Source organism: Bemisia tabaci, chromosome 5, assembly GCF_918797505.1.
Source record: "Bemisia tabaci chromosome 5, PGI_BMITA_v3".
Taxonomy (NCBI): Eukaryota; Metazoa; Arthropoda; class Insecta; order Hemiptera; family Aleyrodidae; genus Bemisia; species Bemisia tabaci.
In genome coordinates this window covers 21,554,122-21,569,593 of record NC_092797.1, presented here as the reverse complement: position 1 = coordinate 21,569,593, position 15,472 = coordinate 21,554,122, and the positions used below count along the sequence as shown (strand labels likewise).

The 15,472-nt window shown below is 42.7% G+C and overlaps 1 protein-coding gene across 1 annotated transcript in view; it reads left to right on the top strand.

Moving 5' to 3' along the window:
* The window catches only part of Frl (formin-like protein), a 119,962-nt gene that overhangs the window by 53,336 nt on the left and 51,154 nt on the right, over positions 1–15,472 (top strand). The gene's annotated exons all lie outside the window — the stretch shown is intronic.

Genomic DNA, 15,472 nt, shown 5'->3' with positions numbered 1-15,472 from the left:
AGGAGAGTACGGGAGTGTTACAAAGGTCCATACGGCTGCAACTTCAAGGCAGTTAATGACCCGGGCAGTGGTGAAGCGCTGAAAAGCAGCCGGTCGCGCATTGTTGACAGAGCAGTTTCCTTTATTTTAACTAGAGACCCCTCATACCGAGAGTCAGGACAATGTGAATCCATTTCTGATTGGTTCCCGCATTTTAGGCCTCCACAGTGTCACAAATGGGAACAAAGACTACATTTTCACCGATTGCAAAGATTATAATGTAGAATGGACCTGGGAATAACGGGTTCGATAAGGAACAAACGGAGAAAGGAATTTGAGAATGAGCCGATCGAAGATTACGAAAAACTGCCAATTCGTGTAATCTTTATCCCCGTTTGTGACTCCATGAGGGGGGTCGTAGAGTCCCTTTATACTGAGAGTCAAGACAATTTGAATCCATTTCTGATTGGTTCCTGTATTTTAGGCCTTCACAGTGTCACAAACGGGAAGAAAGATTACATTTTCGCCGATTGCAAAGATTATAATCTGGAATGGACCAGGGAATTACTGGTTCGGCAAGGAACAAACGGAATGAGAGAAGGAACGGAGAAAGGAATTTGAGAGTGGGTCGATCAAAGATTTCGATAAACGTTCAATTTCTGTAATCTTTATTCCCGTTTGTGACTCCATGAGGGGTGTTGTCTTGACTCTAGGTATAAAGGGACTCTAAGGGGTTGTCTTGACTCTCAGTTCGAAGGGACTCTAATTTTAACCCGCGTTACATATCCACATTTAATGACACAACCTGGCAACCTCGCGGTCGTGCATGGCAGTAAACTCGCGCGGGCCCACGCATGGGACTGCGCTCATTTGCGATGCGCGTCGGCAAAGGCCGCGCAGAAAGCACGTGTCCTCGCGGGGTACACTTACCTGGGTGCCAGGGTACCGCGGCGGCGTGGGTGTCGTGCTATCACCGTTTTCTTTGTTGTTGCGATTGCGCACGCGCAGAACAAAGCGTCGTCATTCAGAGCCGGTCGATGTCGATGCGCTGGATGCTGCGGCTTCCTCTCTGGCGGTGCCATCAACCGCCGGATCCGCCAACTTTCCACTCGCCTCCTGGGAATTTTATCGCGTCGCACAGTGGATCCAGCTAGTAGAAGAGGTCGGACATGACATTTTTAGCTTAAATTTCAAAATTTGATGTTTAATTCGTCACCAATTCAATTTTGAGGGGTGTTTCTGAAAGCAGGGGCTCCACAAGTCCGGAATTTCCGAATCGATCCGGAAATAGCGCTGACTTCTTTAAGGGCGGTCCGGAAGTGTTGAAAGAGTTCGGAAATTTCGCAAAAAGGTCCGGAATTTTTTTCGTTTTTCCGTCATTATTGTCGCAATTTGAGAGAGGAATTCAAATTTTTGAAATCTTTCGAATTTCGTCAATTGGAGTTACTGAAAAAGTACTGAATTTTTACTGTTGAGGAGGTACTGAAAATCTTGGGAATGTACTGAAAAAGTATTGTAAAAGTACTGATTTTTGGCCGGCCTGTTTTAGTAGACACCCTAGAAAGGAAATTTCGCGATAAAAACAATGTAGCCTCTCTTAAACTTTTTTGTTTCATATTTTCGAAAATATAAGCGTTCGAAGTTTCAAGATTTTGTCCGACATCTCCTATTCTTTCGGTCCAGTGTGCGTCGCCGGCCGTTGGCGCGCGCTGCAAAACGAGTGCCCCCATCGGAACTTGGAGCCCGTGCCTGTTGCTTCTCTTGCTAGTACTAATCTAGATACCGTGTCATTAGTTTTAAATACTGCATGCCTAGCCGCCTCTGGGTTTTAATACACTCCGGAGGGTAATTAACTTCCGAGGGATCTGCGTATTCACTTCCGAGAATATCTAGGAATACGCTTTAACATCTTGCAGTGAAATTTGGAGCATATTTCACTCGCAGGGACAAGAGAGGCCCTCCATTGGTACCTTGGCAACGGTAGAAGGCTTTACTTTCGGGACTCCAACATTCAACTGTTTACTCACCTACTTGGTGGATGATGAACTTCGGATGACGTCACGAACCAAACAAGTATGCATACCAAACTAGAGTACCTGTATAGGGAGAGTACCGATAGATCTGAAACTCCGAAAGTCCATCAGGCCTTCACCGATGCCTCCGCGAATAAAGTTAGGGCCCAAAAGGGCAGCCAACCTATGAATTTCAATTATCCAGAGCGATTTACTGATACTATTGTTACGAACCGTCCCTTATTAAGCACGTGTTTGACTCAGTTTTTGCATAAATTTACTCAATTTCGCGGAAGAACGCTCATTTCTGTACATTCTTGGCCATCTTGGTTAGAATTGGAATCTGCAGACTGGCAGTGAAATTTTGTGCGTTAGAAGTTGGTTAGAAGGGTGGCTGCACTTCTGGGCCCTAAGCCCTCCATGAACCGATCTGTCGGTACTCTCCCTATACAGGTACTCTATACCAAACTTCGGTTTGTCTGCGAAACAAGATACTCAACACTTAGTTCAACATCCACCTCCTAGGTAAGTCAACAGCCGAAAAAAGGGCGATGACTGTTGTTCCCTTATCATTGTCCACAAGGAAGTGTCGAATCCTCGAAAGTAAAAGTTTCCACCTGTCGCCAAGAGGCCAGTATGGAAGGTCTCTTATCTCTGTTCACTTCGGAGTGTATATAGCTGCTAATCCACCCGAGTGATATGAATGTTGCAGCGTGAATTCTGCCCCTGCAGAGCAAGTTTCACCACATGTTCATAACACTCCCCGAAACCAGCCCGAAACGTACCAGGCTTTGTTCTTCTTGTTTTTTAGCCTTGGTATTACCCGTTTTTTTTGTGTTTTTTAGTCCAGTACCTCAACAGTATTTTCAACATGTGCTGTTTGGAAAGCAATGTAGGATTTTTAGAATTTTCGAAGACAAACAATAATTGTCAAGGGAAGAGCCTAACAAGCTCGAAATTTTCCACTATTTTCGCAATCTTAACCGGCAAAACGAGAGAGTTGAAACCGGAAAGGTTTTTTATGTATCTCCAGCTTTTTAGTACCGTCGGAGGGAACGCTGAACTGACCGGAGAAAGATGAGAATTTCTGCTAGTTTTTTATGACCAAAACCCTGCATTGGTGGTTTCTTTTTTATTACTTCAAGCTAACCGTATTTTTCGGAGGACTCTTGGATTTTTTAACAACTAAACTTGACACCCTTTACAGGCGGTCGTACACCTATTCGTGTTTGCATGTTGTTAACGCGAAGGAGTCTCGCTGCTGAACTTGAAGCGCGGTATATGCCGAAGCCGGAAGTGGAACCGCATCAAGTGGAAAGTGCGAATTTTTAACACCATGACTCAGCTCGGTATATTTGCAGCCTCTTTCTGAGCATCCTCCCGCTTTGCGCGCCGATTTGAGAGGCCCGCCAAGCTCCGTTTTGCTCACTAGCCGTGCTAAGGAAAAACGGCATATGACCCATCAGGCGTTGCCAAATTTACATACATACATTAAGCCGCTTTTATAGCGCCGCCTCGCGCTCTGCGACGCTCTGTCGCTATTGTCCCCTATCCTAGTACTCGGTTTTCCTAGCAGTATCATTTTAAAGATGATATTCACAACATTTGGACGTATTTCTACCAAACAGACCTATGTGGAGGTGAGAAATATGGGGTGCGCTCGTTAGTTCTCTGGCTGTAAGAGTGAGTGAGAATAATAAAGCGCCAGTGACGTCAACGGAGATGGTGGAACCACCGTCCGCCGCCTTCCCGGCTCCGCTTCGTCTTTAACTCATGAGCCCTGTCCACAACGCTCTCGTCCCATCCTCGCGGCTCATGAGTTCCGCATTCAGTTGGCACATAGGTCTGTTTGATAGAATGTAATATCCCGCTTTTCCAATTCTTCAAAAGGAATCACGCCCACTTTTACATTGCTTCTTATGCAGCTTCCACGAGCACACCCCATATTTTTCACCTCCACATAGGTCTGTTTGGTAGAAATACATCCATTTAAGACACCTGCAAATTCTCTTGAAAATTCTGCAAGTAGAGAATTTGCAGGTGTCTTAAATGTTGTGAATTTCATCTTTAAAATGATACTGCTCGGAAAACCGAGGACTAGGATATCCTTGATTCCTAGTTGGACCATTATCGAACAAAATATAACCTAATCTGTTAATATGTATGTGTTCAAATGGAAAATGCCGTCAGATGACGTCATAAGGTGGCACATTTTTTCACTTGTAAATCTATTTTCCTCCAATTTCCCATGTCGGAAAAAATTATGAAAAATACTGCGAACTCAGCTCATTAGGCACTCTCAGATGAAGCAATACAATTTTTGTGTGCGAATTCTCCATTTGTGAATGTTTCTCCTCCAATTTTCCACAGGGTTTCGTTCGTTGCTAGATCTAAAAAGTCTGAAAATTACAACGGAAAATATTCTAAACTTTCCTCAAAAATGAATATTTTCAAAGGAGAAATTTGGCAACATTCGAATGCTGATACGGCGTTTTCACCCAGCGCGGGAGTCGAGTCCGGGAGCCGCACCACTCGGAGAGATTCATTAGCAGCTTTAAATACGAAAATAGACACTGTCATCTTCTAAAACACTTTGTTGTATCCTTTCCCAATTCCAAGCCGAAAAAACAACCACGGTTCTGTAAGGTCAGGTTATCACTCTCTCTCGGTTATCTCCTTCCTGATCAACCGTAAGCCACCAATAAAGGCGAGGCTAAGAAAAGGAAAAAGAATCATGGGTAGCCACCTCCAGACAAATGCTAAATACGGCAATCCTGGAGAGAGAGGTGGCAGTCAACCATAGACACACACAAGTCCTTTAATCAGAAAATTGAGTTGGATTCTACTGGAATCCAGAGAAAATATTGCACTCACTAGTATCCTTGTACTCCTTATGTCTATACTAATTACATATTTTTCTTTTTTCTGTTTCAGGTTGGTACATTTTACAGATAAGTCCCTAGGCTCATAAAATGGGTGAGTTTATTTTTTCGCGTGGCCCTTTGAAGGTGTCGTTTTTGGTCGGCCCTCTTAATCTCTCAGGTTTTATTAGAAAGTTTTGCGGGTCACACGAATTTTTCCAGATTTTTCAATTGGATTAGCCAACACAAAGCGAGTTCGGCGTTGGGAGTTTTTAGCCTCCAAGGGAACGCCTATCGACGAGGAAGGCAAGATGGCAAGATGGATCTGAAGATTGGCAGTAGCATTTTTCTACTGTTTTTCGATATAGACGATTGGCTGCCCTTTTGGGCCCTAAGTGCTCCATATTTCGGCATGTCCGTATTCTCCTCGTATTTATACTCTGTTGTTAAACAGCTACCAGGCCTCGAGCCTCGAGTACCTATACGAAGAGAGTACAGACCTGTTGATATATGGAGCTTTTAGGGTGCAAAAGGGCAGCCAAATGTCCAAAAAGAAAAACACCAGAAAAACGCTGCTGTCCATCTTCAGATCTCACTATCAAACCAGAAAGCTGCGAGGACAGAAGCCAACGAGTTATTACTCAACAATGGCGCATTTGACAACAGCGCTACTGCGGGCATTGCATTGCGAACTGTTTAGTTGTGCAGCGCGCTGTGTGCTGTGTGCACTGTGCAGGTCTATCGAAGTAGAACCGTGGTTGTTTTTCACACTTTTACTTTCCATGATGGGCGATCGACAGTGTGCTCACGTTGTTGTCGGAACCGACGCGGCATCGGTGGCGTCAGCGGCTCCCGGGCCGGGCATGGGCATTGGGCCTGGCCATCGACAGCCGGTGATTAGATCAACCATCGGCCCCGCCTCGTCGCCGCACGGTGGATCGAAACCTGCAAAAAGTCGGACATGGGCGATTCTCACAAATAGTCATTTCATTGATGTAAATGTCTTCCCAAAGAGTTATATTTTATGATACAGGTATTGGTTTTCAATTTTTTAACCCCAGTTTAACGCACACAGCCTCCTAAAGTGGCTCAGGCGGCACTCGAAAAATGTTGCCTCACTCGGGACAAACCGTTCGCCTGTTGGTATTTCCCTCCGATAGATTTATGACAATTTCTGACTAAAGTAGCTTGTCCGCCTCCTTAAGTAGAATATATTTCACTAATAACAAGTTAAAATATCGCTATTTTTATAAGCGGTATTCTTGCTTAAAAGTACCCTCCTCAATACCGTAAAAATAATAATATAGCTAGACTTTTAACTAGCTATTTCAGCGTATTTCAGGGAAACCTTTGTATAGCAGTGTTAACTGATCCCTGAAGATTCATTATCAAGAAAAATTGGCTGCTCCAAAGTGCCCCTTTGGGAATAAAGCTTAAATGATTTTGAAAAAGTGAAGTTCATAAAATGGTGGCTCGAGAGAATTCGAATTTCACAGGTCTGTGGCGAATAAACAACGGGCATTTGATAGGTGATCTGTATGTAATTTTCAGTGCTGAGTCCGAAAATGACCTTGGTTTTTCTCCAACACCCACCGATTTTCCGGAAAATTGAGATTTTCCACTTAAATTGGACTTTTCGGGAAATGTGATTTTCCGTAAAACTGGTGCATGGTAAAGAGAAACCAAGGTCATTTTCGAATCCAGGAGACAAAAATACATGAGAAAACATGCCTTGCGTGGTTAAAAAAATGTCCACGTTGTTCCAGATAACGGGGTTTTCCTCTCAAATGTCCTAATCGACGCATATGATACTGATCCGTTTGTTTTGCGTCTGAAAAGACGGGAAAATTATATCAAATTGGTGTATAATGGAGCATTTTTCATCTACTACTTGATGCTAAAGTCAAAAATGGCCTAAATTCTTTTCTATCTTCTAACTATTTCCCAAAAACTCGCGTTTTTTGACATCGGATTTTTTTTTTTTTTTTTTTTTTTTTTTTTTTTTTTTTTATGTTTAATTTCTTCGGAAAATTAGAAGTTAATAGAGAAATTTGAGGTAATTTGAGCTTCAGCAGCAATCATTAAGCCGAAGAAGCTCCATTAGATACCTAAGTATAAATAAAGGCAGTGTACAATGGTGACTCGCGGGGCCCTTAATTAGGAAGGCTCGGATAATACATGATTTGTGTTGATTGATGTGTATTTGATTTGTATTTTTCTCTCATATTTTTCCCCCCTGTCATTTTCTTTTGTTAGAAAGCTAAAAAGGTGCCCCAGGAATGAAGGGGAAAGGAGATCCTCTGTTTTCCTCTCAACATTTTCGGATTTCTATTCATTCATTTTTTGGGGGAGAGGAGGGGGAATGGTAAAAGAGATGAGTAATATACGTTTTATATACGATATTTAAACATTTTACCGGAGAGAAAAGTCCATTGAACACTTAAAACTTCGATTGAAATGAGTGTAGAAAGTTTAAACTTATCTGTTGTTAAACAATATCTCTTTATTTATCTGAAATTGTGCCAAAATACATATCTAAACCCAATAATCAGGAAAATAGTCATCAAAAATGAAATCTGCGACGAAAAATACATAAGAATCATGTATCCTGATTTGTTTTATGAGCGCAAACACTACGTAAATGAGCAAACCAAGTCACGTGATGTGCCATGTCCGGCCTGCCCTATGACTCGATCCACCGTGCGCCGCCTAGACCAGACGCGCTGTCTGTCCGGGATCTGGATCTCGAAATCCATTTCCTGATCTCACGATTGCCGATCTCATCAATCGTCACCGCGGTCGGCGTCCCCTCGCCGCGTCTCGCCGTCGCTCGTTTCCGAGATTCGTTCGCACGATGCGCCAGGAAGAGAATGGGTCAGTCGCGACTCGAGAGTATCGCAGAATCAGGTTCAATCTATCATTGGCGGATCCAGAAAATTGGCAACATTGTTTTTCTGCATTTAAACCGATGGAAATGTATCGATTCTTGGTGGAACCAGGTGCCCTGACAAGAATCGATTATTTAACATAGGTTTAAGCGGAGGGAGTTCGGTGTCGCCAAATTGCTGGATCCGCCTCTGCAATCGATTGGTACTTCTTCATTACTCCGAATCGATAACATGGGCCCAAACGCCGAATGGAGATGTTGCATGTGTGAGGAATTCGCGATTTGAATATTGATTCTTATGTAAGAGTTCGCGAGAAATACGATGGTGCCACTGGTTTTCTCTGAAATCAACTCCCAAGCTCAAAAAACGCTCTCAAAGTTAAGGCTGTAATGGAGGGGATATCCCACGCTATCCTGAGAGTCCACCTCTACACCAAGACGAACTCTTTCCGCAAAGATACGGAGAAAATACATTGACAGGGTCGTGACAGTTGCCGTGTTTTCAGTTTTAGAGTCTCCAAATAAAGTGGCAGCCCTGTCATTGTAGTCGCTCTCTAACTTTGCATGTAGAGTTTTTCTTGATGTAGAGGTGGATTCTCAGGATCGCGTGGGATATCCCCTCCATCATGCCCTCAACTTTGAGAGCTTTTTTTGAGCTTTGGAGTTGATTTAAGGAAAACCAATGGCACTATCGTGTTTCTTGCGAACTTATACATAAGAATCAATAATCAAATCGCAAATTCCTCACACATGCAACATCTCCATTTCTGTATTGTATTTTGACGAAGTTACCATGTCCTTCCTTTGAAGACTGCCTATTGCATTATTCTGTGAAGAGCGCAAATGTACAGTGACTAGCCCTTGTGCATAACCTCAAACTTGCTTGCTGATAACAGCCATCTTATTTGTTTATTTACGGCCGTAAGAGTATCGTGTCAGCCTATTTTCACGCGACCAATAATAAACCGGCACAGAAACGGCCATACTCTGTCTAAAAAGGCACTCTAAGTGACACCACATGCGAGAAGGACGCGCAGAATGGCGGCGAAAGTCAACTCGGAATCATGCACCTCCTGGTTTTCCTTTATTGTTGTGACCGAGCCGAACCCCCTCCTCCGATTCCCGGACGGGCTTTCATTGAGGGCTCCTGCCGCTCGGGGCTCGGGGGGTGAATAGGGAGCCGCGAAGGACGGCGAACTGAAGGTCAAGTGGATTCCTTGTCCCGGGTCCCCCCGCATCCGTCTACGTCTCCCATTGAGACCCGCGCCGCGACCCCGGGGCCGGGGCGAGGGGCCCCCCCGAGTCGCGAATGAGTCAATGAGCTGAAATTGTTTCGGGATGCGACGTAATGATTCATGCCCCGCGCGCACCTCTCGCCGCACAGTGGATCGAGTCAATTGGAGAAGTCGGACAAAATTTGGAAACTTAAAACGCTTATAACTCCGTTTATACAAAACTTTGAATGTTCTAAGGTGGTTCAAATTGGTTTCATCGTGAAATTTTCTCTTGAAAGCACCTCTTGAAGTTTAAAATGTGATGAAATAAACGTCAAAATTTGCGATTTCAGTAAAAAATTTCATGGCCGACCTCTCTCATTGACTCGATCCACTGTGCGCCGCCCCGCGCTGCTCCGCCGTTCAGGGACGTCCTCTGTCGCGCCGACCGGCGACCGCCACCGCAGCATCCGACCACGTGAAAACGCAACGATTCATGATGAAATGTATGGAGTACCGAGAGAATGAAGGGAATTTTTATTTAGTATCGCTTTAATTCGACCCTTGGGCTTCGCGTTTTACTGTAGGGACGTTAACCCTTTGACAACGCTGACAACATTTATTTGACAACACTGACAACATTAATTTTTCAACGCTGTTTAATCTACTTTTCTCTAATGACGTGGGAACGTGGAGTGCTTTGCTATATATCGATTGATCTGCCATTTAAACCCATGGAAAAGGATCGATAAACAGGGTGTTCGCAAAAGTTTTCTCCCATTCGGTGGTTTTAGCCAATTTTCCTCTAGTTTTTCTTGTTTCCTCGCTCCAGCATTAATTTTTTCTAGCACCTAGTTTTTCCTTTATTCTGACCTTCCAGGTTTTCCATTTTTTTGCTCGACTTTTTTCTCAACCATTCGCCTAATTTATATCCGCTCTTCGTGGCGTGTTATCGTCAAGAATTTGGGAACCGGAACGTAGATTGTGTTTATCTGTTTCGGACTCCGGATGCAGGATGCGGTCTGTGAATTTTCGTGGGAATTTTTACAAACATGCATTGAGTATATTCACTTGAATTTATTATCAGGAAAATTCCGTCCTATTTCGAACCATAATCCTTAGCCGCAATTAAACGTTAGATTTAACTCTAATCTTTTTTCAAACTTGGCTTTGAATAAACATCATTCCAGTCGAGACTGGAGAAGAGGAGCCACTCATGAAGTAAGCAGAATGTAGCCTTTTTACATTTATGATTTCCATCAATCATTTCATCAATAATTTCCATCAGTCTACGTTTTTCCCAGAAAGCCAGATAGTCCTATACCTCCTCCCAACAACTTTCCTCGTATCGTCTAATTTTCGGGTGAAATGGTGCCTCTGGGAAAGTGTCAGGTTTTCGGAAGTTCTAGTCGTTCCTCCGGAACAAATAAAGGCCGGACTGTCTAACGTCCAGCCTTTAATCTGGAGTCCCGGTTGTGCGGAAAAGCTTCCGCTTTCATCACCGTTTGACGTGTTACTTCCGGGTATCATCAGTTTTTTCGTCAAATGATGTCTGATGGGCTAAGAACTGAATCAAGGGGCCAAATTTTGTCGGTTTTTTTATACAGAGGTGCAACACCCATCGATGAGTCCAAAATCGGCCAATCAGAAGCGCTAAGCCGGACCTATAAGTGCAGTCGAGACTGGTCCAAAGTATGTATATTTAAGTATGGTGGAAGGACCAACAAAATTCGACCCAAGGTCATTAATTAGGAGCATTTTTCATTAACGCACTTTTTCCAGTTCAAACTAAACGAAGACGAAGATGAGTAACTAACGCTGCCAATCGAGCCTCCAAAAGGAACCGCAGCATCTTTCGTTCTCGTGGTTTGAGCAGACCGCTGCTGTTATTAGTCTCCAAAATAGTTGGACCGCGTTAAACAGAAATAAGAAACCAAGCCACATCAACTATTGCCAAATTCAGTCGGGCGATTTAATTTTTTACGCGGAAACGGTTGTGCGGATTTCCGTGCAAATTTCAGTGAATTCCCTGCATAGTACAACGCAAATTCTTTAAACTTTTTAAAAGAATCCGCAAAAAAGTTCTCTCGTAAAAAATTGAATTCCCCCGTCAAATTTTGGCAATAGCTGATGTGGCTCGCACTGAAAAAAAATTCTCGGCGTTTTTACCAAGGTCCGTTGGTACCTTTACCATCTCACTTTTTTACCAAGACAGACTGGTAAGCTTACCTAAAAACCGGTATTTTTACTGTTTTTTTCAGGTAAAAATATTCCCGGTAACTTTGCCATTTTATCTCGGTAATTCTACCACAGTCGATAAAAAAATATCGGCGTCTTTACCGGGGTCCAGTAAAATTATCGAGAAAGTCAATAATTTTACCGAGATTTCTCAGTAAAATTACCAATTCCATAAATGGTAATTTTACCAAGAAAAGACTGGGATCAAATAGAGCCCCGAATTCTTGGTAATTTTACCCTTTTCTTAGTAATTACACCGAGATTTTTTTTCAGTGCGGTTCCTTCCCGTTAAACGCGGTCCAGTTTGTCCCGGGTAACACTCGATTTCGCAGCTGAAGGTTGTCCTCTCCTCTCGGATTTTAAAACGCCGAACAATAAAGAGCCACGAACAACGATTTGGACGAAGCCGTGCGTTGAACCATCATGAGTCCTGGCGGCTTATCGTTTAATCGGATCGAATCGAGAAAGCCTAGCACCTCTCACCAGCCCCACTCGAGACGGCGATCTCGGCTCGGGAGGTTGTGGCACGGGACTGGAAATCCACCGTGAAAACCTCAACATTTTCTTGTCACGACGATGTCAGATCCACACCACGTCCGACGCGTTTACGTATTGAGGAAAGGGGTACGTCGACGTCAGATTACAACGTTTGACGACGTCTAACTACACGTCGGAAAGTACCGTCCCCGATGCTCAAAGCACCCATTATTGCGCCGCTACAACGCACTGTTGCGGCCCCTCTCTGGATTTTTCAACTCCTTTTGATCCGAATCTCCCTCGTATGAAATAGAGTCCCTTTATACTGAGAGTCAAGACAACACCTCCTCCTGGAGTCACAAACGGGAATAAAGAATTCAGAAATTGAACGTTTTTTGTAATCTTTGATCGGCCCATTCTCAAATTCCTTTCTCCGTTCCTTCTCTCATTCCGTTTGTTTCTTGCCGAACCTAGAGTCCCTTTATACTGAGAGTCAAGACAATTCGGCTCATGGATGTCACAAACGGGAATAAAGATTACAGAAATTGAACGTTTTTCGTAATCTTTGATCGGCCCATTCTCAAATGCCTTTCTCCGTTCCTCCTCTCATTCCGTTTGTTCCTTGCCGAACCCGTAATTCCCTGGTCCATTCCAGATTATAATCTTTGCAATTGGTGAAAATGTAATCTTTATTCCCGTTTGTGACACTGTGGAGGCCTAAAATACGGGAACCAATCAGAAATGGATTCAAATTGTCTTGACTCTCAGTATAAAGGGACTCTAGCCGAACCCGTAATTCCCCGGTCCATTCCAGATTATAATCTTTGCAATCGGTGAAAATGTAATCTTTATTCCCGTTTGTGACACTGGAGGCCTAAAATACGGGAACCAATCAGAAATGGATTCACATTGTCTTGACTCTCACTATAAAGGGACTCTAGTATGAAATAGTGGTCAGGGACCTTTACTCTTTCTAGCGCCAGCGGAGATATCACACGAGTATTTATCTTGATCTATTTCGACGGTGAAACTGCAAAAATGTTCGGCCTTTTAGTGAAGTTAACTTCAACCCCTCCTTACGAATGATTACGTCTAAATTTTAGCTTTTAAGTTAAGCCACCCATTCAGAAGAGTGAAACATGTACAGGAGAAATGATGAACAAAAAAGTAGAAGAAAAACAATCACTCTTGATAATAAACTCTAAAAACAGTTAACAAAAGAACGAGTGATGTAGTCTTTAAACTGTAGCAGAGTGATAAGGATGATTCATCAACGTTGGGGAGACGGGATGTAAAAATAAAATGCTGATACACTTTGCGCAGAGGCCAAGACTGCCGTACTAAGGGAGTATGAACTTTCAAGAGTTGCCAAATTTCCTTTGATAAAATGTTTATTTTTGAAGAAAGCTGTGGATATGTTTCCTTGAAATTTTCAGGAACTTTAGGTGAACTTGGGAACAATATTATTCGAAAAATTGGAAGAAAAATATTCATAAGTTTACCAGGAAATTTTTGTTTTATCAATTGAAATTTGGCAACGCCCGAAGGTTCATACGGCGTTTTTCCTTGGCACGGCGGAAGACTCGAGCGCACGACGACGCCGCGCGGTTTGCTCGAGTAAACTTGGGTAGGTGCATAGTTCTGGATATTACGGAGACTCTACCAGAATGTTTATGGGCGTAAATAAGTTTCTGCATAACCCGCATTTTTCAAATATTAACCTGCGTGCCTTTTATTCTCCCACGCTTGGCGCTTGCGAGTTCTTCCACTTGTATCGCTTGATTTCATTTTCCGTCGCAGTGTTTCACTGTCTTTATTTTTTCACACTTTTTATCTTTTCTGTAGCGTACAAGTGCTACGAACTCTGTGATAAATAATGAGGAAAAGTAATAAAGTTCAAGCAGGTCAAATTTAAGATGCAAGGTCTGAAAGCAGCACACCAATTTTTTTAAACATTTATAAAGTAGCCTCTTCAAAACTATGCTATACTAGTCCTGCTATATTGCACACAGCTTAAGTCGAAAAGAGGCGTGGCGTGCTTTGGGACATCTTGATTTAGCTGCCATTCAAACCTATGAAAAGGATCGACTGAGGTGTGCAACGAACACCTCAATAATAGATTCCATACCATAGCTTCAAATGGAGGTCGTTAACCGGTCTTTTAAGCCTGAACTCAATGTGTAAATCACGATAAATTCATCGGAAACCTTCATCATTTTACGTTATATTTATGATGCAGGTGAAAATTACGAAAAATAGCCAAAAGATCGATCAGTCAACATAACTGAAAGATTGAATTTTTATCGAAAGCCGGAGGATGTTGGAGGTTTGACGAATTAGTAAATGAAATTTCTAGAGAAACAAGCCCTTTCTTGTTCGGGCTGTGTTTTTGATACATATTCAAGAATTTAAAAAAAAAAAAAAAAAAAGATTTGACCTCTACACATGAGTTCAGTTGTACTACGCTCTGTTAAAAGTTGAAATGACTTTCCAGGATTTCTCTCCAACCTCTTGTACTTAGTCCTCGTCGTCGTATACAAATCCCCATAATTAATAACAGCCTCATTTGAACCGCGTACGGAACTGATGCCTAATCCGTAGACGGCTATTTTTTACCACGCCTTGCTGCCTAACCTTTTGCCTCTCTTCCGAAAAGTGACTCATCTCTCTAAGAATTCCAACTAATTTACAAGCACGTATAACGTACAGGGCCCATATAATCACACGCGTGCGTGTACATAACTACATACTCGCCACAAATTGTTTTAAAGTCAAGGGCGTGACCAAACCAGTTAGCATCAGTTGGTTGTCATTATTTTTTTTAAGGCACTGTTGTTTATTTTTGCACCGATTGCATTCGCCGCACCGCGCCACTGCCTCTTCTGTAAAGCTGTATGTATCTGTTCGAAGAATGAAACGTTTAATGCAAAAAAAAGGAGTAAAAAAATAAGAACTAACGTAACTCTTCTTGACTCGTAAGAAAGATCCTGGTAGAAATGCCCATGAAAGTGTTCAACACTGTGTATTTAATCAATTCAAAGTCGCCAAAACTCATACAATTTCTTGAATTTTACGTAGGCCCCCTCGTTTAAGTAACCCACCCCTCGTCTCTCTCTCTCTCTCTCTCAATCTGCGAATAATACCGTTAGTTACGTGGAAGAGCAGAGTTTGCGGGATTTAAGTTTATAAGTCAAATTAAAACGCGCGTCTGTTTCAACGCATATACTTATGATCAGTTTTCCCCATTTATGTCAAAATAAAAATAAAAAACAAATAGCTGCTTACTCAATGGAACTCTCGTCAGGAAAACTAGCAGTTTCTTACATTGATCAGGATGTCTAGCATCAGGATTTTTCCGATTCTATCAGGATTTGAGGAAAAATCTGTCGGAAAATCAGGATTTGAGAAAAGTCGGCTGTCCTATCCAATTTTTTTATGCTTTCGCACACGCTTATGCAGAAATTTTGATTTTTCTCCGCAAAAATCAGGATTTAGAAAAATTATGAAATCAGGATTTAGCAGTCAAAAATCAGGAATAATCAGGATTTCATCAGGAGTTCCCAAAATGAAAGAAAACTTGACACCCTGTTAATACAATGACCGCGCTAACAACAGATTATTTACTTCTTCAGTACTGACAGGTACGAGCGAACATCCCTCTACTTTCAACTCAACTACACTGAAAAAAAGGTTACGGCCGTACAGACATACCGTCCATCTCGGGTTCTGAGGCTGAAAGTTCCGGGTGCTGGAGCCGTAACTTCGAATGCTCCGACTGCTACGCCCGGTACTTTAGGCCTCTGA